We start from the raw sequence: 25,403 nt of genomic DNA, 5'->3' as shown, positions 1-25,403 counted from the left end.
GGGGAGCCCTTTACCCCCCTAGCCGGGACTGGCGCTCCTTGGAGCCTAAGTTTCGCTGGGGCCGGGGTCATGCTAGGCCCAGGGAGTCAGGGACCTCGGGAAGCGAAAATGGCTGCCGGGGGCCCTGTGGGGTGATGCAGGTTCTGGGCGCTCGGAGCCGGGAAGGAGGACGGGCGCATGCGGGACTGGTCGTCAGCTGCGGGGTCGTGCAGGGAGTTTGGGCGTACAGGGAACAGGACGACCGGGGGTTTCTGGGTGCAGGCTAGGCCAACGGGGTGCTAAGGAACGGGGAGAAACCATGCCACGAGGCCAGGTCCAACACTTGGTCTGTTCCCTGGACTGGGTCCTGTTGTCCTCGTTTTGTTGGGGAGGTGCCTGTCCCTGCTTTCGGAGTGGTTGCCTCTGTCCTGGCCTTTTGGCCTGTCCCTGTACCTCGGGTCCTTCCATGGGTTTGGGGGCCTTTATGCTGCTGTTCGGAATCTATGCTGGTATTTGCTCCTGGACGTTCCTGCCCCGTGGCCTGGGCCACCTCTGTGAGTTTCTGTGGCAGGTTCCTCTGGGCTCTATGTTGCCGGTGCTGTCTGGTTGCGGGAGCTTGCTCGTGGTCGCTACTCCCTTCCTTCCTGGTTTGCTCGGTTTGGGCCTGCCCTTGGTTGGTACTCTGGGTCAGTGCCTTGGATCTTTTGGTGAGCACCGTCCTCTTTTGTCTCTGCTGATCTGCGGGGGGCTTCCCCTGGTATGTTGGGGTTGGTCCTGTGGTTGGCTGTGTCATTCCTTTGTCTCCTGCTTTGGACGAGGCCTGTTCGGTCTTGCCTCCCTTCCCCTCGCCTTTCTGGTGAGGTTGTTGTGGGTTCTTTCGGTGGTGTGTGGAGTTCTTCCCTTGTCTGGAGGGGGTCGGTCTCTGTTGTTTCTGCTGCTGGGTTCTGAGAGCTGGGTGGTGTTCCTGTCCTTGGCAGTCTTCTCGCTGGTCGGGTGTCAATTCAGGCTTTTTGTGCCCTGTAGGCACTTCCGCTTTTTCTGGGCCCCCTTCTGCTGGTTGTTCGGGAGGAGGGCTGGTTGTTTCGGCCCCTCTGGGGGTGCCCTTGGGGCTTGGCTCTCGGAGCTTGGCCTCCTTTCTGGCCTTGCCTGGGGGTCTTGTGTCCCTCTTGGTATAGCCCTGGCTTCTTGCTCTGCCAGGTTGCTCTGGGTCTTCTTCTGTGGTTGGCCTCGTCACTGTCCTTCTGGTCGGATCAGTCTCTGGTTCTTCCTTGTTGGGTTCTCCTCCTCTGTGGTTGGTTCGGAAGTTCCTGGTGTGGGTTGGCTGTCCTTTGTGTGGTGGATCCTTGGTTTGGCTCCTTGTTTTGGCTCTTCCTGATTGTCCCCTGCTTGTTTTGGGGGTTTTGGCCCTGTGTTTGGTTGGGGGCATTGTGGGTTATGTGCTCCTGCCTGTGTTTTTTCTTGTGGTTCTCCCATTTGCTTCTTTTGGGGTGCTGCTTTCGGTGTGGTGTCCCTGGTGTTGGTGGGAGTTCAGAAGGCCTGTTTGTTTGCTTTGGTATTCTCCACTTTGTAAGGAATGGGACGAGGACTGGAGGGACCGGGAGGTAATACCCTATTACTTACACGTTAATCTTTATTACTCCTGATCCCTCTGTCCTCGTCCCACTCCTTACGCCCCTCCCTCCCTCCTGGATGGCTGCCCTTCCGGTTGGTGGCTTGGTAGTTCAGGTGGAATGCTGGGTTCGTACAGCTTATGTACTCCCAGTGGGAGGGGGTGGGGTTAGGTGTCCCAGCATTCTCCTGTTCTTTTTTTTTCTGTCGTGGAGATGGTCATCTCCACTTTGTAAGGAATGGGACGAGGACAATAGGACTAGGAGTAATGAATATTACCGGTAAGTAATAGGACATTACTTGTGCAGGCTTAGACTAAGTAGAAGTTGGTTGGAAAGGCTGCAAATACCTATTTTACAGCCCTTATTAAGCAATTATGCAGAGTGAATTTAATGCATGTTTTTATGCGTCAATTTCGCTCAGCCTGATTACGACTAGTTAGGTTTTTTCACACCCAGTGTTCCTTTGTGTAGGTGAATCTGACCCAATTTTTTCAGCCGGTGACTCTAGCAGGAAAAATTGCATGAGTCTTTGGCTGCAGTAGCAGCCAAGATTCATTCCACGTTTCTTTCCTAACAAGGGTGAGCACACAATGTTCCATGCACTAGAAAATAAATTCTCCATCCACCCCTAAACCCCTTACATTCTCAATTCCATCATACCCACAGAACTGTGCATACAGTTACCAACTGCTCAGAACAGGTGTTAAAGGTATGTGGGGAAACCCCCTGGGATGGCGAATTGCGTGTGGTTTTACATCATGAAAAATTTGGGCCACACAGTAATTCCCATTCAATGGGATTCAACTTGTAGCTGCACAGTATGGGGGTAATTGTGGCAGGTGGTAATATTAACTTGCATGAGTCAAAGGCTTGATTCCGAGGCCTTATTCAATGGCCTGATTCCAAGGCCTGATTATAATTTGTACTATACTGGCCAGTACCGTGAAAATTATAATCAGGCATTTGATTCAGTGTTTGAGAATTAAAACTATAAATTCCACATTTTGAGGTTGTACTTCCATACTGGACCCTAATCACAAAGGTATTTCATATAGGCACACAGCTTAATTTTTTAATGCAAAATCCAATTCCTGCTTCACAAAATCAGGAATTGTATGTGTAAATAGGATTTACTACACATATATTTCCACCAGTTGTACACAATTTAGTTGGTGAACATCCAAAAACATGAAAATTGGTGGGTGTTTACCAAACCTCTTGAAATAGTCCCCCCCCCCCAAAAAAAACAACCAGCTAAGGACATATTCCCAAAAATGTCATGATTAAGTCCATTTTTAAAATGGGAACGAGGGGAGAACATCCCAGAAATTGGTTAGGGCCTATCCACAGGCAAATACTTTCCCTCCAGTGAAACAAAAGATAGCAACTGCATGTGCATTATAGACAGCATTTACACATATAGAAATATACACATGTACATTTCAATGTACATAAAGGGCTACACGCGGTCTGGTTACTCTTTAGACTATGCATCTACCGGAGGGATCTACATTTGAGCTGACTGTCATATGTTAAATTACCAGTGGGCAATGCTGCCTTTTATCCTTCTGTGGTCAATAAAATGAGTAGTACTATGTGGTGTAACAACAAACATCTGTTATCTGTCAATAGTGCCTCAGGGATGAGTGTGTGCTCAACAAATACACATTGTGTACACCAGTGAGAACTTCAGGGAATCTATGAATGTAGCATGTGGTTATCATAGACATTGCCCTAATCCTTTGTCATCATGCCTTCTCTGGTGGGTGAGGTGGAGCTCTAGTGAGCCTCTGGTAATACCCATGGGACGTTCATGTAGTCCCTACTACTCACATGACAACTCTCAGAGCTCTTGACTCTCAGGGTACATAAGCAGGTAAACAGGGTGGTATCAATCATATTCTCACATAGAAATTGACTTAGGGTTTAATTATGACAATGGCGGTCCTAGCCACGTTGGCGGTGCAGGCCCTGCCGGTCTGACCACCCTATTACAAGCTGGACCGCCATGGAACTGACGCAACCAACAGAGATCAGAGATCCTTGGCGGTGTTGCAAGGGTCTTAAAGCCGCAATGTGCTTGTGGGTGCCACTGCAGCACCGTCAAACATATTACAAGTTTGCTCAATGCCACAGTTTTCATTGCAGTGAGGTATTCAGGGCCCCCTGTTGCCTCAGTGCCATGGGGTGCCTGCAGCGGGGCACATGTTGTGCTCCTCTTTGTGCAGTCACCTCCTTTCCTGCACAGCATGGACTTAACAGTCAATGCTGTGCAAGAACAGGCTTTAGCATTCCCTTTGCGGTGCCTTTTTAATAAGAACCGCCGTGGGAACACCAAACGACCACCCGCCAGACCACAAGACCCCTGGCGGGTGGCCAGCGGTCAAGGTTGGCAGTCCTGGAGCACGCACTGGCATGGTGACCCCCTCCAGGACTGACAACATTACATCAGGACCTTAATCTGTGGGTCCTCTATGTGTAAGGTACTGGTGCTCTTAAAGTTACAGCTCAGGGCTCCTGCAAGAAACCTTATGGAGCCAGATAAAGCCATATGGGTTCATCCCAGACACCTCTGGGAATGACGTGCATAATCACACTCTACTCTTCTCCTACTCTAAAGTGGACTTACCTTCCTCTGCTATAAAATGGCTTCCCGATAGGAGGAGGTTTCTAAAATGTAATCTGTGCACAATCCTTTATTATTCGCAACAACTGTGAATGTTTCCAGAAATAGTCTAGGAATGTAACAGTCAAAAAAAGGATGAACTGGATCTAGTACTTTACTGTCATAATTAGCATCACTGTAGCAACATAAAATCCTCTAAATTCTGTAAGACCTTCAAATCCAGGTGTATTTAATGACTGGTTTAAGATGCAGTCCTATATTAAATGCAGTGATGAAGGTGTTAAGATTTGCATTTAACGGACAAAATAAATTCCTGTGTATGCTGCCGTGATGAAGGCATTAAGATGTACATGCAGTAGAGAGAAAGAAGCGCATAAATAAACACTTATATGTATGTCGCAGACAGAAATAAGTTCCTGCATAAGCTGCAATGATGGAACTGTTAAGACATAGATGCAACTTCCAGCAGGAACACATTTTGGGGGCCCTGGGCCAAATCTATTTTGGAGTGCCTGTTCGCAACAGCTTTGAATTTATGATCCATTTTCACCTCTTTCATTGCCCTCTTTGGCCAGGTCACCGACAGTGCACAGGCACACTGGTCCACATTCTAAATGTGTTTACATCTAATATTTATGGACAGTGAACTGTTTTCAATATTGTAGAAGAACAGCAGCTCACTAACATTACTGCAAATAAAGTCTGTGACATATGAATATGTGAGTTTCTGCTGTGATTTGGAAGAATGAAACATAAGGCAACATTTCTCTGCAAAATGTCTGTTTCAAATTCCGTTTTCAGTTCATTCATTTTGAATATGGGTGATGTGTGCGAGTCTATTACAATCTGTTTAAGAAATATTCAAGGTCATCAGGGCAAGATTCTCTACAGAACCGAGCTGGCTCTATCATGGCCCCCCTGAAAGGCAAGGGCCCTTGGGCCAGAGCCCACTTGGCCCATGCCTTAAAACGTCTCCGACTTCCAGGAAGATGTATCTACATACGCTCATTGATTAAGGTGTTATGATGTACATAAAAATAAACAGGAAGAAGTTCCTGGATAATCCGCAGTGATGACTCTGTTAAGATATAGATGCAATAAGAAGTTCTTGCATAAGGTGCAATAATGAAGATGCTATGATGTGCACACAAAAGAAAGAACCTATACAGGCTGCAATCGTGAATGTGTTAAGATGTACATACAGTAGAGAGGAAGAGGTTCCTGTGTAAGCAAATATGCCCTTACAATAGACAGCGCTTCCTTTGTAAGCTGCAAATACTTGGCTGCAAGAAACAGAAAGACATAAGAGATGAAGGTGTTAAGGCTTAGATATAGTAGATGGAAAGAAGTTCAGGATGCAGGTTTACATGAAGAGAAACAATCTGAGGCCAGAGGACAATGCTTTCCACATATCCTTTAGACACAGATACCATGAGAAGCATAGCAATATTCTTGCCAGGACTGCAGGTTTGGTTGTCATCACAAAAATTTTCAAAATGCATTTCAAGAGCAGCTAATACTTCATATTCGTTTTATTTTTCTTATGTTGATGGATCTGAGAAATCCAATAGACGATGCCAGGAAATTCATCTGATTAATTTCTATGATCACAGTGGAGGGTCTTCCTGATTTTAGTAGTATTTCAAGAGTCACCCTTGCAGTCTGCCATCTTACTTGTTGGAATAAAAACATATGGAATTAAGTGTTTGCTTTTGTCCATGTAACTTACAGACATTGCAGGGCCAGTGGCCAAAATCCACTGATAGAAGCTGTTAAACTTCAGTCTTTCTATTCGAATTCCAAAAATTGATCTTAAATATTACAGATCATGTAACAAAAAATGGCAGGAACTTCTTTATCGGACTTATTTTTTTTATTTTGTCATGCTGATTTTCTGCTCACATTGCGTTCTCATTTTTATCCGTGTTTTTGTTGTTTCAAATAGGAGCATCCATTGAAAGTACAAGTTTTCACATATTGCTGGCAAATCATGAATGGAGTAATCAGTGCTTTGGTTGAGGGACATTATTAATGGGGATGAGATGGTAAGGGTACTAAAAGTAATGAAAGCTGAACCACAGGAGTTGAGAGGTAATGAACTGGGGAGAGTCATCAAAAGACGAATGAGGAGAATAATCTTGGGAATGGATGGAAGAGAGTAATCATGAGACTCCATGGGGAGACTGGTGGTGGAAAGCAATCATGGTGGAGTGGCGGGGCTATATCATGGTTGAAATATCGATCTACAAATATATTGACTACCACTTCAATGTCACGGTAAGTAGATACGAAGTTGAGAATAGTTAATCTATACTTCCCTATGTATACTTAGCTTGACAATATTGTGGTAGTCATTTTAGTGGATTTGATATTTGATGTTTTTGTAGGTCGATATCCATGACGTTGATATTGTGACAGTAACCAAAAAGGTGTGCTGTTCATAAAGCACAAGAAGTGGGAGGGAGATGGTAACTGTCAGTCGGATAAGGGAACCTACCACCCAGGTAGGGGATCCAAGTGACCAGAAGCAGTGGCCCTCACACACCCAAAGGGGTGTCATGCTTCATCATCGGGCAGCTCCTCATTGGGCCTGCGCTGCAGTACTATAACGTCTTAGGAGCGTGTGTGCTGGACCTACCAATTAGCTCCTAGTCCCTATTCTGTTGCTAAACCCATCTTTGTTAGCATAAGCGCTGTTCCACTTCTAACCAGTGATAAAGTGCTTGTGCTGTCTCCTTAAAACATGATAACACTGGCCTACATCCAATTGCCACATTTAATTGTAAGTCCCTAGTAAACAATACTACATGTACTCAGACCCTTTAAATTAAATTCTACTAGTGGACCTGAAGCGCTCATTGTGCCACCCGCAATAGTAGCCCTTTGAAAACATTTCTCTGCAGCCTGTAGTGCAGTTTTAAATGGCCATTTCGACCTGGCAAAATAGACCTTTTGCCAGGCCTAAACCTTCGCTTTCAATACTTATAAGTCACCCCTAATGTAGGCCCTACAAGCTCACAGGACAGGGTGCATTGTATTTAAAAAGTAGGACATGAGTGCTTAAGTTTTATATGACCTAGTAGTAAAAAACTCTTTAATTCATTTATATTACGTCGAGCATTCGAGACCTCTTGTATATACTTTAGTATATTCGTTAGTATATATACTTTAGTATATACTGAAATGTGTGTGCACTTTGTGGACTCTGGAGATCAGCCCTAGGACTTGTCTGCTTCCGCTTAGGGACTTTTTTTCTGTTCAACTGCCTCTATGTAATTGTCTTGATAGAAAATTACCAGCATATATCAGTAAAATAGCCGAATTGCTTTCTGCTCAGGGTCTTTCTTTTTTTATTTTTCTGGCAACAGCCTCTATTTAAATTTCTTGATAGAAAACGACCAGCAGAGGTCAGTAAAATACCAGAATCACTGCATTCTCTAGATTCCAGTCCATGGAAATTATCTTCCTTGAGCACCCATGGACAATAATATTTTTTCAAATCCTGTATTTTCAGATATATGACCACCGAAGGCCTTGCTTTAATATTAAAAACAGAGCTTTGGACTATACCATTTCCTGCTGAAAGGCAATATTTCTCTCCATGTGTTCCCATACATGGTGTGTCATGCAGTTTGGTGCTTACTTTTCCTCCATGCTAAAGAACAGTTGCTGTTTCAGCACCCAGGCTAATGTGCTGCATAGCTAAATACATATAAGGTCCCAAAGGCGAAACTGATTGCATTGCAAATGCTTTTTTACTGTAGTAAGGTGTATCCCTCCCATTGAATAACACTGGGACTGCTTTGAAATAAAGGAGTTTTTTTTAAAATGCAGCCTCAAAGGAAAACGGGATGTATTTAAAAAAAATTAAAATGAAACGTTTTTGTTTCATTTTTTAAGGGCAGGCAGTGGTCCTTGGGACCAGTGCCTGCCTTTAAAAAAATATTTTCGCATGCATTTGCAAAGGGGAAGGGGGCCCCTGAGGACCCCTTCCCATTTGTGAATGCATTACCACCTACTTGAAGTAGGTGGTAATTGCGAGTGTTTTGCGACCACAATTGCGGTCGCAAAACATTAGTACATGGATTTGAGACTTGCTATTTGGAAGGGATAGCCCCTTCCAAATAGCGAGTCACAAAACCTATTTAGCGAGTCGCAAAATAGTCTTTGTACATGGCCCACGATGTTTTTGCATGCGCAAATGGGGTCGCAAACCCGTTTGCGCATACAAAAACGGGTCATACATCTGGCCCACTAACTTTGGATTGGGAGCAAATAGAGATATGCTGTTAACACTCAGATACATTGTTATTTAAACCCCTCTTTAATGGTAAAGTCAGATTTAAAGTCACAATTCTGAAAATGCCACTTTTTAGAAGTTGCCATTTTCTGGTCCCAACCATATGTGCCTTCTGCCAGTGTCCTTGCTCACTTTACTGTGAATGGCTCTGCTGTTGTGGTTCGTGTAGTACTTCCAGACAGTGACACGACGGGTGCCTAGGTGTGGACATGATGGGCCATCCTGACTGAAAGACTGGAAAGAAGCTGTACCCAGCTCTACTTACACCTAAAAGGGCTCTGCCTCCTGCACACTCAAAGGTACCTGACGCCAGGCCTGCCATACCTTTTTGTCACCCAAAGGCAGACTGAAGCCTTGACAGCAGAAAGGGGAAGAACGTTCCAGAAACAGATGAGGGAGTAGGACAGGGAGTCCACCAAACAAGGGCTAGCACCATATATAATTATTGGACCTCCACAGCAACTCATCAGAACAGTCTTGGATCTGTGGAAGTTACAGAATAAGGACTGTCCTGTTGATTGAAGGACTGCCTTGCTATCTGAGAAGGAAGAGTGGACCTGCTTGCCTTCATATCAGGCTAACCAGAGTGATTCCAAAGGTCAATTGGCTGACCTCCTGTGCAAGCTACAGGGACACAACAAGCTTCAGAGACTGCCCTGCAACTGCCCAGCTGACCTTCTGCAACTGGACTTACAACTGGACCCGCCTGAGCCCTGCTGGCTTCTGCTGGACTGAATCCATATACCCAAGAAGTGCACTCCCAGGTCCTGGATTCTTGGCTGGCTTCAGAGTGTGTTCCTCCTACATAAAAGGTGAAAATCCAGATGTTTGGGCACCTTATGACTGCAAACTGGTCCGTTCATGCCAAGACACTCCCTCCCTCAATGTCCGCCATTATGAACCTCTGGTGAAACCTGCTCTTTGCGCCAACCGCAACTGTCCATGGCGACCAGCAACACAAGACCTAGACTTTGTGTGACAGCCACGACTGCCTGCGATGACCACCAAAGCAAAGCTACCGCAATGACCATCCGTCACGCTGAACCAGCTCTTTGCTCTACCGTGACGACCGCCTGCAATGCCCAACCTGCTATTAGTGCTACAGCGATGACTGTCCGAATCGCTCAGCCTCCTTCTCACTGCCTCCTCCAACATGAATAGTACTCTTTGCAGTGGCCTTGGCCTGGGCAGAGGTAGCAGAGTTCCGTTACACAGAACTCCACGAAGTGACAAAAAAAACTTAGCCGGCTACGCGGAGTTCCGCAAACGGCAGAGTACGTTACGTCATGCCGTTCATGCTGATTTTTAGGTCCGGGTGTTTGTCCCACACTATAAAATCAGTGTGAACTGCACCACCTGCGCCTCAAGTAGAAGTTCTACTCGAGCAGCAGCTTCCTCCACATGAACGGAAGGTTTCCAAACGTGTGCGGAGCGACCATCCGCACCCGCCCACGTTGAGAATTCTCGCTGGGAGGTGGTCTAGCTTTGGATTTTCCACGCTCACACTCTCCAACTTAACGTCCTCGCCCAGGCCTACAGGGGCTTAGAAGATAACATTTCAGCGGGACTAACCTGATCCCTGTATCCGACTCATTCTCAATCGCGGTTAGCTTGAACTTGTGACTTTACCCCGGTCTGGCGCAACCAGATGACCGCAAGTGCCACTTTGTGCTATTCGTGCCATTTTCTCTGAAAACTTTGAAAATTTAGGGCCTGATTTAGAGTTTGGCAGACCGGGTTACTCTGTCACAAATGTGCCGGATATCCCGTCGGCCATATTATGAGCGCATTATATCCTATGGCACTTGTAATACGGCGGACGGGCAGTCCGTCACGTTTGTGACGCTGTCACATTTGTGACGGAGTAACCCATCCACCAAACTCTAAATCAGACCTTAATGTATCTGGTTCTACTGATTTGATTTTTGTCATTCTAGTATCATTTTATTTATGATATTTTACTCTATTTTTTTAATAGTTTTGAGATTTTACTTGTGTTTTGTTCTCACTTTATTACTGTTTGTGGACTGTATAAACATTTAACACATTGCCTCAAAATTAAGCCTGACTGCTTTTGTGCCAAGCTACCAACGTGTTAAGCACAAGTTAATTTAGTGACTTTTTGTGGTTCAACCGGAGAAGGATTGTGGTTGTTGCCTGAGTGGAGCTTCCACCCCCTTCAAACAATAACCCAATTTCTTAAAGTGAGAACAGTAACATTTCAAAGGTGTTTACCTTTATATAGGGTGGGTTATTCCGGCGCCAGTGCGATGCAGTTGGTAGTCCTATGACAGTGGCGGATGGAAGACTCCAGATAGGCACAATATGTTCCTTCTCTTTTGTATTGAACAGAACTGTTTTCCACTTCTGGGGCAACATACATTTGAACTTCTGGTTCGTTTCTGATTGAGATAAGCGCCTTGCTCTCAGCCTGTCTTGACTAGTAAGGTTGTGTATGAAACTAGAGTCTGTCGGCTCCAGTGACCCCTTCTCTGCCTCCTGCTGTTCAGACGTCAGCTGTACAAATCAGGGCAGCCATTCCCTTTATGGTATTTGATTGTGTAAATAACTGCTGGTAAAGAGCTTTACGACAAATGGTCCCCATCAGTTTAACACATACATCTATCTGTTGGTGTCAGCAAGCCCTGTGAACTCAGCTAAACACATTTCAAGCTGACATTTGGCATTTTTCTCCTGCGGAAAACAGAAAGGATTTAACACGCCACTCCTCAACACTGACTTTTTGTTGCAAAGTTATGAGGAAATATGACAATTTTGTTCCACCGAACATTTTCTGATCAAACTTGCAAAACCGGATTTGATCAGCCATGTGAAATTTGAGTCATGCCACTTTGGTGAAATAGCTGTCACTACCACCCACTCAACAAAAGGTAATCATTTTCGAGACAATAATATTTCTGATCTTGCCTCTATTTATTTTTGGTTCATCAAATAATTACCAATATCGAAAGATGTATTGATTACAACCGTGTGCAAGCGCCTGATTTCATGAAAGCTGCCTCTGTTCCTTCTGTTCTGCTGTTGAAAACCAAGAGCCCTGGTTTCAGACACCCCGACCGTTTCTGGGACATCGCCTGTGGACGGTCCACGCTCAGCTTCTGAAATCAACCTCTGGCCCATCCTTTTTTGAAAGAAATATATTAATTGCAATAATAGCAAATGTCATATCAGTAATGTGTATTTATTGATTGGCTCATCTCAGTATTTATTTTTGTTAGTTATGCGGCGCTACAACAGATGCCCTTGTACAATTTATTGATATGGCTTATTAGACTAAAACAATTACTTGCACTTAAACCAATTCAAATATCCTTGTTTTATCCGTTTATACTCAGATTAAAAAATACAGCAACAATGTTTTAAAACAATTTAATTTTCAATCTGACGTTCAAAAACAGGTCCTTGAATAAATATTGTCTTCAATTGAAGAGGAGAGACCACATTCCTGACTGAAGGCATGATAGACCAATGTTCTGCATAGAGAGCACTAGAGCCCCATTGCTTCTAACCTCTTTATACTCAATGCCCATATTTTAGTCCTGCAGCTTTTGTTTATTTTTTAATATTTGCTCTTCCTCTTCATCATCAGCCGAATTACAATAGTCTAACACCACATCATGGAAGTTAAAGAATTACAAACGATGAGCACTATAGTTGCAGTCCGTTTATAACAAACTTTGTGCCCCAATTCATAGTGAGCGCCATTTTAGCCTGGATATTGTGTAGCAGTGTCTTCATCTTGCTGCCTTATGGTAATGAGCCCCGAGGAGCCACACGCAGAAGTTGCCTCCTTAGTAAATAGCTGAAAGCAGGAATGGACGCCTATTTAGTCCATCCAGATATTCAATAATGGTACTCTTGGTGGGCGTCTTCTCAGATGCTGATTTTAAAGAGTCATGTCAGAAGAATCTTATAAACAGAGGTCTCAATCACAGCGATGGCGCACTCTTTGTCTGTGCCTCCTTCGCCTTCAGCACCTAAAGGACCCAGAGAGACCTGTGACAGGGCCTTGGGAGTCCTTTTCTAATAATAGTTGACTCCGATGTTGAACTGATGGAAATGCTGCTAAGAGATAAATGTGTGGACTTTGAACCATGTTTGATCACCCCTGAATGGCGAGCTGTATGTGCATACATAATGTAACGGCTACATGCATATTGATTTCATACTGAGGGGCCAAATTATCAAAAGTACCCTGCGGTCACTTCAGGATTGTGCACACGATCTTTGCACCCCTGGAGAACTTTGGTCTTAAAGGAGGGGCTGCAAATGCCCCTTCTGAAACACAGATTGCAACAGCCCATCTCTAACACTGGGTTGATCTGAAATGGGGAATTCTCTTATTTTTATGAAGGGTGTGGGCCCATGCAAATGAGGAAACACTTTGCCTCTGCTCACTGGTTGTATTATAGACCTAGGCGCAGATGTAAGTAGCTGTCAAAAGAGGTGGTGTACAGGCACACAGTGCGTCATCTGGAGGTGCCTCCTCGAAAAAGGGAACAGGGTTCTGTGACTCAATACACCCGCCGGCAGTGGGATCATTGCCTCTTCTTGAAATGAAGCGGGGTTGCCGCCTGCATTGTAAAAGATGGGTGTGGTGCTTCAAACAGCTGGTCCACCTTTCACTAATGCTCTGTCTTCAGGGCATGTGCAAGCTCTCTGCTGCGCTGGGGACACCTCATTCATTGTGCACACTGACCAGTCTGTGCCCAGTCTACCCAATTAAAGGTTCATCTCAGGGCCGACCACAGCAGTGCACCCCATCTCTGATATTCGCCCTGGTGTGTCCTAATGTGGTCAGTCTCACAGCTCTTTTAGCACTGCTCCACAAACACAAGGCCACTTTGAATCTCAAATTAAATTTGAACTAAAATGCTCTTAATGAAGCAATGAATTAGAATGTCTATTGTTAATTGATTCTTCAATGAGAGTTCACGTAACAAAAGTTGAGTCTACAGACTTTGGTGCAAATCATTTTGCATTCAAAAAGCCACTGGCAGAGATGAGTTGGACTTAGATGGGCCCATTGTTTGTGATGCATTTCAACAAAACATAAATTTACACTCGCAAAACAATTTGCCCGAACATAATGTTACATCAAAGAGGTGTATGTAATATCACATGTCAACAAATCTGTCATAGCGGCAGTGAGTCTTTGTTCCGGGAAGGAGTTCCTTGCAAAGCAGGTGAAGAACCCCATAGTTGCAAGTTTGTGGTTATTCAGACATTTTTCTGAGGTACGCTCATAGGTTGGATATCGTCAGAAATGTACGCTTATGCAGGGTCAGAGTTATCTTATATCAAGGTGGCCATGGTGAGTGAACTCCTAGGGATTTGGTGGTCATCTGGGCGGAAGGGTTTTTTACTCAGGGAATTACCCAATGTTAAGACAATATTCTAGCCTTGTTGCATGAAATATAGCCCTAAACAGTGTCATAGCTTAATAGTAACTCGAAACTGCTGGCTGTATTTTATTTTCTTATATTCCAATGATTTTGCTGTTATTTTCGCTTTGTAATTTCCCACGTTGATCAGGGCTAGCCCGGACGTAATGCACTGTGGAGACTGGCATACCTAAATATGCCTTTACATAATATATATACATGCTAATGAATGTCACATAAATTAAAAAATATATACTAAATAAAGTAAAATTCAAAAAGCACAGCTGAGTATAATGATTTCTTTGAAACTAGGGTTGTTTATCGATATTGAAGTTTTCCAGCTGACAGGAGCTGGACGTGGAAGAGAACAGATTCATTCAGGTTGACCCAAAGATGTTGCTCTTAAAAGAGAGATCAAGAAAGAGAGAGAAAACGTTCTAATTATTCAGAAATAAACTACAACATTGCTGATTTTTTTGCTAAAGCAATGTAGAAAGGAAATGGGTCTCAGTCATTTCAAGAGTGAAACACGTGAGGTGCCAACATGTAGTAAGTTTTCATTTTCATAATTGATTTTTATAACGAAAAGGATTATAGTTATTAGCTTTGTATTCTAATTCTGTAGCATGTAGGAATTTGCATAATGGAGACATCTGATGCAAAAAATGTGAACCGAACATAGCTTTTTCCGATGACATGAAGGTCAACAAATTTAAATTCCCAACAAAAATGAGCTTATGCTTATGCGCAGGTGTTTCGCCTGTTGTCCCATCTGTGTTGGAACTGGCCAGGCATTGCTGCTTGTATGCGGTCATCCTCGGAAAGGTTGATTCACCACAACGGGCCTAGCCAGACTTCAGGAGAGCAAAGAAATATGTCTGCACTGTAGGAGATAATTGAGACAAACAACGGGCGTCTAATCAGCAGCATGCCAGCGGTAGTCGAAGTTCCATCGCGATGAATTCACAGACTTGCCCCCAAATCTGACCTTTACCCTCTCAACAGTCTCCTGTTTGCTGCTGAGAGGCTGGGGAAAGAGCAAGGAATGGAAAACACAGAAAGCAAACTTTGCTTTTTTGGACTTGTTTACTTACAGTTCTTATAGCTGTCTCCATGACTCTTGACAGAAGGGTAACGAGGCCGTTGCCAAGAGTAACAAAGGGAAAGCCTTGCCTGTGGCTGCTGCCCCTGGCTGCACCATATTGACATGAGAATAGCCTTCAGTGCATCCAACCTATTTGGGTCAGATAGAAAGAGATGCTCTCCGTCAGTATGAGGACGGAAGACTTCATTTTTGCAGCAATGTATGAGAACACATTTCTGTATACATTTAATTGTTTCGAATTAATCTACACAGTGGTGTACGTATGCCTGAAAAAGACGGTGGCAGCTGCTTGTCTATTCATATCTCCCACTCTTCTTCACAAAAGGAACAATTAACAATTTTTACAGGGCCGTCACTAGGGTTTTGGAGTGGGGCTGTGGTATTATGGGTGATATGCACCAGATCCTATGCTTTTTAGCGACCTATGGTACTCTGTCTCCTCTGTTTACTAGCACAAGGATCATCAGGTGCAATCCAGAGGTTGGTGCAGCCTCTCTTTCCTGGTCCAGGGCACAGCAGGGCAGTCCTTCTTCTGTCCTCTCTCCAGTCCAAATGTGATCTAATGTCTGGGTGCCAGGGGTGCAATACTTATGGCTAGAAAGTGCCCTTGAAGGATGCAGCATTTCCTAGCCAATGGCTACTAGGACCCTTATTGCCTGATGATGACTTCCTGCGGGTGTGGTATCTATTTATCCCAGCGGGCACTATTTCGCCCACTTTGAAGATGGCAGAACCCTTCTCTCAGTGTGTAGAGCATGGCAGCCCACCCTAGAGGTGTGGCTACCTTGACAGCTACACAGCAAGGAAAAAAACAGTTTAGTAACCAGCATCCTCTTTCTGTGCCCTGATCTTATGGCCTGGGACTCGCTCTCCCTCCCCGCAGCTCCTCCTGGTCGTTGCTGCAGCTGACTGGAAAGAGCAGGGTTCACGACCGCTCTCAACCTGCTCTCTGACTGCCCTGGTCCTCTGCCGTTTTTTTGGGGATTTGCCTGCCTTGACTACCCTTTTCTTTTATTTTGTGGTTTTTGTTAATTTCTGTTTATTTTGCCTTTCTCTCCACACTTGGTGTTTTCTCTGCTTCTGTTAACCCCGTGGCCCCTCCCACTTTGCTACTTTTCTCGCTTCCCACCTCCCAGCAGCGCTTTCCCTCCCCCTCCCCTATTTAATGGCGGTCACTGCACTGCCCGGTCGCGAAGCGGGCGCGCCCCATACGTGCCAAAGACAAGCCCGTCTGCGCCTGTCCGCCACCAGCGCCAGGGATCCTGGTTCTCTGGCCATCCACCGATACGACTCAGCCACCCTCCTCACACTCAACCCCATTAGAAATAACTGCCAGCAGTCCACGCCGAACATGACACATGGCCAGTTCTCCTGTCACCACTGCCACAAATCCTTCACCACCGCCTGCAGCCAACACCACTGACGCCCTAAAGTGCATCTTCCTCAACATCCGCTCCATGCACAAGCACGCCGTAGAGATCTGGACTCCCTCTCACCCGATGTCGCCTTTTTCACAGAAACCTGGACAAACGCCTCCTCCGCCCCGGACATCCCCATCCTGGAAGGATACAAGATCCAGAGAATGGGCTGCTCCAACCACCCAGGAGGAGGACTCACCATTGCTCACAAAAAATCCCTCCACTTCTCCACCTCTAGCGACACTTTCCCCGGGGCCGAACACCTGCACTTCCAGTTCCGGACCAGCCCCAACCCACACACCGCGGCACCCTCGCCTACAGACCCCAAGCTACCGATTCCTCTTCGCTGACCCCATCACCGACTTCATAGCTCCCCACGCCGTCACCTCCATGGACTACACACTCATCGGAGACCTCAACTTACACCTCGACAACTCCAGTGATCCGAACACCACCACCCTCCTGGATAACCTCGCCTACATCGGACTAAAACAACTCGTCACCATGCCGACACACAAGGCAGGACATACCCTTGACCCCATCTTCGCAGGAGTAAACAACATTCATTTCAGCCACATCACACAACCCCCCTGGACTGACTACCACTGCGTTCACTTCCTCGTCGACAAACCCAAACCGCCCAACCCCGCTCCACACCCGCCACAAAGAAATTGGAGCAGAGTCACCGAGGAGCAGCTCAATTCCTTCCTCAACCACAACACCATCACGGCTGCAACTGACGCCAACCTCGCAGCCAGCGAATTTCATACATGGATCTCCAACTGCGCAAACAAACTCGCCCGCTATCCAACTCCAACAGACACCGCCATAGAAAGCCACCTAGTTCACCACCGACCTTCAAGAAGCCAGATGCACCTGCAGACTCCTCAAGAAGAACTGGAGAGCCAGCAGGACACCCAAAAACCACACCACCTACAAAAACACCATAACGGAGTACCACCAACGCATCAGAACCACCAAAAGAACCTTCATCCACAGCAAAATCCTTGCCAACGCGAGCAACTCCAAGGAACTCTTTAGTATCATACAGGAATTCACCAAGCCCCCCAACGAAGCCACAGACATCACCCCTTCCCAGGACCTCTGCAACAGGCTCAGATCCTACTTCCACCTGAAGATCAAAAACCTCTACAACAACTTCAACGTCTAGACTCCTGACTCAGCAACCACCCCGCCCCCGACAGCACCAGGCAGCCCACCATCTCCTCTTGGACCCCGGTCACGATCGAAGAGACCACCTCAACAATGAAATGCATCCACTCAAGGGTTGCCATGGACACCTGCCCACCTCACATCTATATCAAGGCCTCTGCCTCCATCGCATCAGAATTAAGTCACACCATCAACACCACCCTCAAGACCGGCACCTTCCTCAATGACTGGAAATGTGCAGAAGTCAGACCCCTGCTCAAGAAACCATCAGTAGATCCCACGGAACTCAAGAACTACCGTCCCATCTTGCTCTGACCCTTCACGGCTAAAGTCGTAGAAACGACAGACAACGCACAACTAACCAGGTTCCTCGAAGACAATGCCATCCTCGACCCTTCTCAATCCGGGTTTCACAGCCACCACAGCACCGAGACCGCACTACTCGCCACCACAGACGACATCCGCACCCTCCCCGACCAAGGCCCCACCACAGCCCTGATCCTACTCGTCCTGTCAGCAGCATTTACTACAGTTTCCCACTGCACACTCGCCGCCAGACAACATGCCGCCAGCATTCAAGGAACCGCCCTCAACTGGATCCGCTCATTCCTCACCGGCAGGAGCCAGAGGATCAGACTGTCACCTTTCATCTCCGAACCCACGGAAATCAACTGCAGAGTACCCCAGAGATCATTGCTCAGACCTACCTTCTTCAACGTCTACATGGCCCCCCTCGCCGCCATCGTCAGACAGCACTACCTCAACATAGTGTCCACGCCGACGACATCCGACTCATCCTCTCCCTCACCAAGGAGCCCACCACTACCAGACGCAGTTTCCAGGAAGGAATGTCGGATGTTGCATCCTGGATGAGAACCAGCTGCCTGACGCTCAACTTGGAGAAGACAGAAGTCCTCGTACTCGGAACTACCCCCTCAGCATGGTACAACACCTGATGGCCCACTGCCCTCGGCACCTCCCCCCCCCTTCACGGACCATGCCAGAAACCTCAACATCGTACTCAACTCCTCCCTCTCCATGAACCGACAGGTCAACACGATCACCTCCAGCTGTTTCAACACCATCCGCGAGAATTTCAAATTGATCCCCCCGAGTCAAGGAAGACAGTCACCCACGCCCTCATAACCAGCAGGAACCACAGGAATGCTCTCTACTCTGGCATCAACAAGTCTCTATTCAGCAAGCTCCAGATGATACAGAACACTGCCGTCAGACTCGTCCTCGGCCTCCCCGACACAAACACATCAGCCAACACCTACGGAAACTTCACTGGCTCCCCGTCGAGAAGAGAATCACCTTTAAAATACTCACCCATGCCTACAAATCCCTACACAACACCGGACCCCAATACCTCAACGAGAGAATAACCTTTCACGCACCCGAGAGTAACCTCCGATCTGCCAACCACGCCCTCGCCAAAACCCCACGCATACGCAGAGCTAGAACAGGGGGAAGAGCTTTCTCCTACATCGCAGCCCCAAGACCTGGAATGAGCTCCCGATTGACATCAGACATGCCCCTCCCTGAACGCTTTCAGGAAGGCCCTCAAGACCTGGCTCTTTGATTGAACGGAGCTGCAGACCCATCCCCCACCCCAGCACCTTGAGACCCTCGCTGGTGAGTGGCGCTCTTACAATTCCCCTGACTGATTGATTGATTGAGTGATCTGTCCCTGGTGCCAACCTGCTACCTAAATAAAAGAGCAGCCCTTCTTGTTTGTGTCCACCATTTGCCCTTCAAAGGTGGCTTCCCCTTTGAAAATCACCTTTTGGGCTCACACCCTATGAGGCTTCCTTGTGGTCAGCATCTCTGAAAAACCACTGGAAAACTTGGCAACAGAGTGGCAACTTTATTACATTTGTGTTTACTCAAATATTACATAAAATTCGACTTTGGCATCAAGTCTGTTTTAATGTGATGATTTTTTGATACCTTGAATTGGCAACTTTAGTAGCCCCATTCAAAAGTTAGCACGGCTGAGCTGTCAGCGAGTAACCCAGCACTCACCAATGGGGCTACTAATGTTTCTGGAGTAAAAGCTACAATTTGGGAGTTTTTACTGTTAAGACATCTAAAAATACATGTCCTACTTTTTGAAATACACCACCCTACCTTAGGACTCAATAGGCCTGCTGTAGGGGTGACTTACATAGATTATAAAAGGGAGATTTGGCGTTAGTCATTAGTTTAAATGGCAAAGTAGAGTTAGCAGTTGTAAGGGGCTCTACCAGTCTGCAGTGGCAGTCTGAGAGAGGTTTCACATTTTCACAACCATGGTGGCACAAGAAGTGCTGCAGCCTTGGTGGGACACTTTAACTTATAGCCCTGTGTACCCCTGGTACCATGTACTAGGAACCTATATGTAGATAAAGTTATACCAATTGGGTATAAGTCAATCAACTATATACTTTTAAAGGACAGAGTGCTGGTACTGAGGTCTGGTTAGCAGGCCTTACTGCACTCCCAGACTTGAAAAACCAGCAGCATCAGTCCAAAACTTGGGGGCGATTATGCAAAAAGAGGCATTTGCTTACACAAGGTAAACACAATGCATATTGCTTTCATTCTGGTTCAATTGGCAAAACTGGCAGTCACAAAAAGTGCAGATAATTCAAAAAGAGCATTTGCTCCCATTTTCATTGTAGCAATAGGTGACATTACTGGTATGAATTCAACTAGCGAGGTTACTCAGCCCCAGAATTGCCCGGGAAAAACAGACAATGGATCTGGTCGATACAAATAAAACATTTATATTTTGGCCATCAAGATGATATGATGCTTTATTGTCACTGGGAAGAAAGCATGTAGAGTTTACATTTAAAATAAATATTATGACTAAGTGAGTAGAAACAACAGACTAATTACTTGGCTTAAACAAACACTGAAATTAGATTTCTGTGAAAAGAAAAGGAACTCTCTTTTCCTTATAGCAAACAATAACGCAAACAGGCTAGTTTTGACCCTAGCAAGAGTTTCTGAAAAAATAGTTTATAATGTAATTTGAATATATTTTTTAAAGTGTCCCAAATCAATTTGCAAAGTCTAAGGTACATGTCGTACTCAGGGGCTCATTAGGATCACGGATTTCCCGCATCCTCCGGGCCGGCGGAAGCCACCGCTGGCCCGGAGGATGCGGGAAAACCGCTGCGGATGCTTTAAAGACCCACCGCCAAATTAGGATGGCTGGTGGGTCTTAGAATTTGTCCGCCGCTTTTCCGCTGCGGTCGCATTCCGACCGCGGCGGAAAAGCATTAACATGGCTGGCGGTGTCTATCAGACACCGCCAGCCATATTATGATGGAGTAAAAAGTATGCTTTTCCACGGCGGCTTTTCTGCCGTGGAAAAGCATACGGACCTTCACTTCGGGGGCCTGTTGCGGGCACCCTGGGTGAAGGGGGGTGCACATGGGGGGGTACCTATGGTACCCCCCTGCATTTGCGTGAACAAAGCGGCAGGCACCGCGCGGTGCCTGCCGCTTTGTGCACGCAAATGCCGTGCATGCATTTTTAACATTGCGGCGAGTGCAGCTTGAAGCTGCTCCCGCCGCAATGTTAAAAATAGAGGATGTGACCGCCACCCTGGCGGTCACATCCTAATCTGTATGGAGGGACCGCCGCTGCCCCTGCGGACGGTCCCTCCTACTCTATGGTGGCGGACGGACTCAGGTCCGTCCGCCATCATAATCGGCCCCTTAGTCTGTATTATGTTCTGTGCAGTGGGAGTATTTGTGGTACAGTGTACATTATCAGCTATTCAGCACAATAATTGTTCAGTGGAGCCATAGAGTGTATTTGTGTCTGTACTACATTTCCTAAGGCTCATTGTATGCTGGACTGTGAATCCTTGTTTGCGTACACTTTCATCTTGTTCCTCTTTCTTCAGGAAAGTATATGTAGTTTCTAATTTGTGCCAGTGACTGCAGGGGTGGCTGATCCCCACCTGATTTTGAAAACCAGGGCTTCTATTTCATCATCAGACTTTGGCCCAGAGGAAGAGAGAGAATGGCATGAAAGAGAGAAAAAAGAAGGAAGAGAACGAGAAGAAAAAAGCATCAAAGGAAGAAAGTAAGGATGAAAAAGAACCTGCACTATAGAGGCAGGGAGTAAAGGGTGGTGGTAGAAAGACGCATTATTCAAATCAAAATAATGTAACATTGATGTTAGGCAACCTCTTCATTCAACGGGCACTTAAGAAAAATGTGCAGCTGGCAGTTGAGAATTTTTTTGAAACCGTACACTAAGGACATGCGCTTCTCCTCCTTCTTTGACATTATACATTCTGTCTGAAAAACACTGTCTCCGAATGACTGACTGCACCATTTGTCTTTTGTTCTCTTGGGGAGGTGGGTTTGATGGATGCACTGCAGATGTCACTTTTATATGAGTGTTAGCCTCCGGGACTGGCCAAAATATAACTAGTTGTTTTTGCACTGAGTGTTAAAATAACTTTTTAAACTCATTGTAAAGTTAATATGGTAATATTAATTTCATTAGCCCGTGACTTTCAAGGCTGTGATAGTGAACTGAAAAAAACAGGAATCGTCTGAGTACTTTCTAAAAATCATTCCAAGAGATTTGCACCGGCATATTTAAAGCTTGGAGACTTATTTCATTTTCTTAGGTTGAACCCTACCAAACAGGGGAACTAACTGTCTGGTTGCAAAGACATATTGGGGATGTGCTGAAAGCTTACTTAGGAATGCATTCCGCCCACTGCTTACCATTGTTTTTGTGTTTTGTAACTCACGTTTGTTTGATTTCTATTTGATGGTTTTATTTGTTTTAGGTCGTCCAACATGTCTTTGTGCCTTCTATGGAGCATAGCCTGTTAACCATTTCTCTGATTGGCTGCTTGTACTTTTCAATGAGTACTCGTTTTCCGGGAAGTCTTTTACATTTTTCGTGAGACTTTCAATGTAAGTGCATGTGTTTTCAGCTGCCTCCCTTGTTGGCTAGTTCGGGAAGATGTAAACATGCTGTATTTCTTTGAAAACGTTTCATGACTCATATATTTTTGTATGACTGATTCTACTCATTTCTGGCACTACCAGTTAATCACGTACGCATGCCTATGAGGAACAATGTTCTGTCTACTAGCTTGTGTATTTGGGTCAGTGCTCTTTACCAATAGCATAACTTAAACAATCCTCTTACTCAATGTCAAGCCCATGCCATGGGTGCTGGGTGTGAGGATGTGCTGAAGCACCCCCAAAGCAACTGTGCTGGAGATCAAAAGTTTAATGAGCTATAAAGAGGCTTTATAATTTTAATCTTGTCACATTTCCTGTGAGATCGAAGTCAGAGTATTCAATTTTTTTCTAGCACTAACCAAAATGTAAATGCCTGTAAATGAACTGTACTAATATATCAGAATACATTTGCTGCTACAAAATCACAAATAAAGCACATATTTATGTAATTATTAAGTTAGGTGGAAACAAAGATGTTAATACAATCAAATCAAATCAATACACAATGATGCCAATTTCCGTATTTTATTGTTTGTGAACTGTATAGTTTTAGCAGTAAAACTGTACGTCTGTGCACATTTATTGGTTACTTCAATGGAAAATGTGTGAACCCTGTAAATGGCAGTGTAGTACCAAACCATGCTTTAGTGATATATTTGCTATAATGGGCTCCAAAATTTACCATCAGTTACATAATATATCCTTACCACCAGTAGCGGTCGGTAGTGGGAGTAGCTGCCGGGCGGGGACGTGGGGAGGGGGTGGGGCAGGGTGGGAGGGTAGTAATCTATGGATTATGGAGGATTACAGGTAAGTAAACATATAAATAAATAAAACGAATTTCGTTGTGTGCACTGATGCAGTGAGCGCAGCGAAATTCGTTTTATTTATTTATATGTTTACTTACCTGTGATCCTCCGTAATTCACAGATTACTAACCCCACCCTGCCACTCCCCCTCCCCACATCACCGCCCAGCAGCTACTCCCACCACCGACCGCTACTGCTTACCACTCTCCTGATGAATAAATTTGCTACACTTGCTTGTTGTTTGACATTTGGATTTTTTTTTTTACGGACTTTTATATAGCTCAAACTTGACCCGGTATCGGTTATCAGAGCGCCTTACATAGCACCAGTTGCGTTACATGAGGACACATTCATTTTTGTTAGGCACTGGGAGATTAAGTGATTTGCCCAGAATCACAGGATGTTCAGCGTCATTACTAAGACTCGAACCCGGTCCCCAGATTCGAGGCCGACCGCCCTAGACGTTAGGCCAACTCCTCTCTTAATTTGTCACAATCCCTATGATTTCAGAGATGAAACCTTATTGGCAGGAACCCCATTCTGAAAATTGTTCCAGAACCACTGGTGCAAGCCAATTGAAAAATGCCATTCACACACGAGGCCTTGTTTGTATTCTTTTTTTAAACTATCCTGTTTCCTCACAGGTTTTGAAGCAAGCAGCATACTGTAATTTAAAAAGCATTTGCTCAAATATCCGGTGCTCATTTCTCAGCTTTTACTTTAGTATTGAGTGTAAGCAGCCAACTGTTTCCTGTCTGTGTGGCTCGGGGAAGAGCCGTGTTCCTGCGCGACAACGCTGGGGAGACTTAAACTCCCATAACTCCTGCAACTTGGATTTGTGCTGAAAAGCGCTCCGGGGTCCTGCGGCCGTGTAAGCCGCCAACTGTTTCTTGCCTGTGTGGCTCAGGGGAGAGCCGTGTTCCTGTGCGACACCGCTGTGGAGACTTCAACTCCCATAACTCCCTGCAACTTTGACTCACCCTGAACAGCATTCCGGGACCCTGTGGGGCAGGACGCCCGCGGGGGCATGCCTGGGCCTCGCCCCGGGCCAAGGGCGCGCCCATACATGCCAATCGGAGCCCAAAGTAGATTGGGCTGGGCCACCCCCCTAATGTGTTCATTGGACTAACCCACAATATAATGGGTAGGAAAAAGGTGTGCCAAGATGCTACGGAAGAGGTAACGATTACTTTGTTGGATCATTTTTTTGCCAAAACTGCACTGGATAACAAAATTGTGCTAACTGAAAGGAGGCAGTCTATGGTTCTTGGGGATTGTCGATCTGTCCCCATATCTTCATCTGCCCAAACCTCCTCATTATTATCTACAGCCGTCCATCCCACTGACGGTGAGCTCTCTGAAGTTGTTGTGGTTGTAACAACGTCTCCCATGGTGCTTCAGTCTCCGCTTAAAGTAGCTGCTGCTGCCACAAAAAGGAAAAGGGGACGGTCTAAACCAGCTTTACCCCTTACTTTTAATCTTTTCCATGCTCATGACGAGCTGAGCTATTCATATGGGTTGGTGATTTTAACACGAATTTGTAAACATACCGATTCAAATATATGTGGGATAACTGATCAGAAGGGGATTATTCTTGGTCATTTTAATCACCAAATTGATGGCAATGCCCTAAACAATTTGATGATAGCATGGGATTTGAACATAGTAAATCAAACATGTCCTAGCACAGGTCAATTGACCCAACATTTTCTAGGTCAGGCTCTGGCTCGTGCATCAATTTTTATATTGTTTTCTTTGTCAATGAACAGTGTACCTGTGAATTGTGAGGTTGTGATGACTGAATTAAGCGACAATGCCTTATTATATTTTGTTTTTGATTGGTCTCTTCCTAAGAGTGTGGGAGTTAAAGTAGAACCAAACCATCCTTATCCAGGAAAAATGGTTACACTTTAAAATCAGAGAACATAGTCCCTAGCTTGATATTGCCCAAAATTGTGTCCTTGTGTTATCGGGAGCTATCCTCTTG

The 25,403-nt window shown here is 45.5% G+C and overlaps 1 protein-coding gene across 2 annotated transcripts in view; it reads left to right on the top strand.

The window, feature by feature from the left end:
• Positions 1 to 25,403, top strand: part of COL8A1 (collagen type VIII alpha 1 chain) — a 260,001-nt gene that overhangs the window by 26,315 nt on the left and 208,283 nt on the right. Inside the window, exons 1-2 of one of the 2 annotated variants that reach the window (XM_078657720.1) lie at positions 21,655 to 21,702; positions 22,424 to 22,553. The exons of the other annotated variant lie outside the window; for it this stretch is intronic. The gene's annotated coding sequence lies outside the window, so the exon portion shown is untranslated. Of the gene's footprint in view, positions 1 to 21,654; positions 21,703 to 22,423; positions 22,554 to 25,403 lie in introns of those variants that run through there. 2 annotated transcript variants of the gene reach the window in all.

Source organism: Lissotriton helveticus, chromosome 8 (genome assembly GCF_964261635.1).
Source record: "Lissotriton helveticus chromosome 8, aLisHel1.1, whole genome shotgun sequence".
NCBI lineage: Eukaryota > Metazoa > Chordata > Amphibia > Caudata > Salamandridae > Lissotriton > Lissotriton helveticus.
The sequence above is the reverse complement of the archived record's forward strand: the minus strand, read 5'-3'. Positions and strand labels throughout refer to the sequence as shown.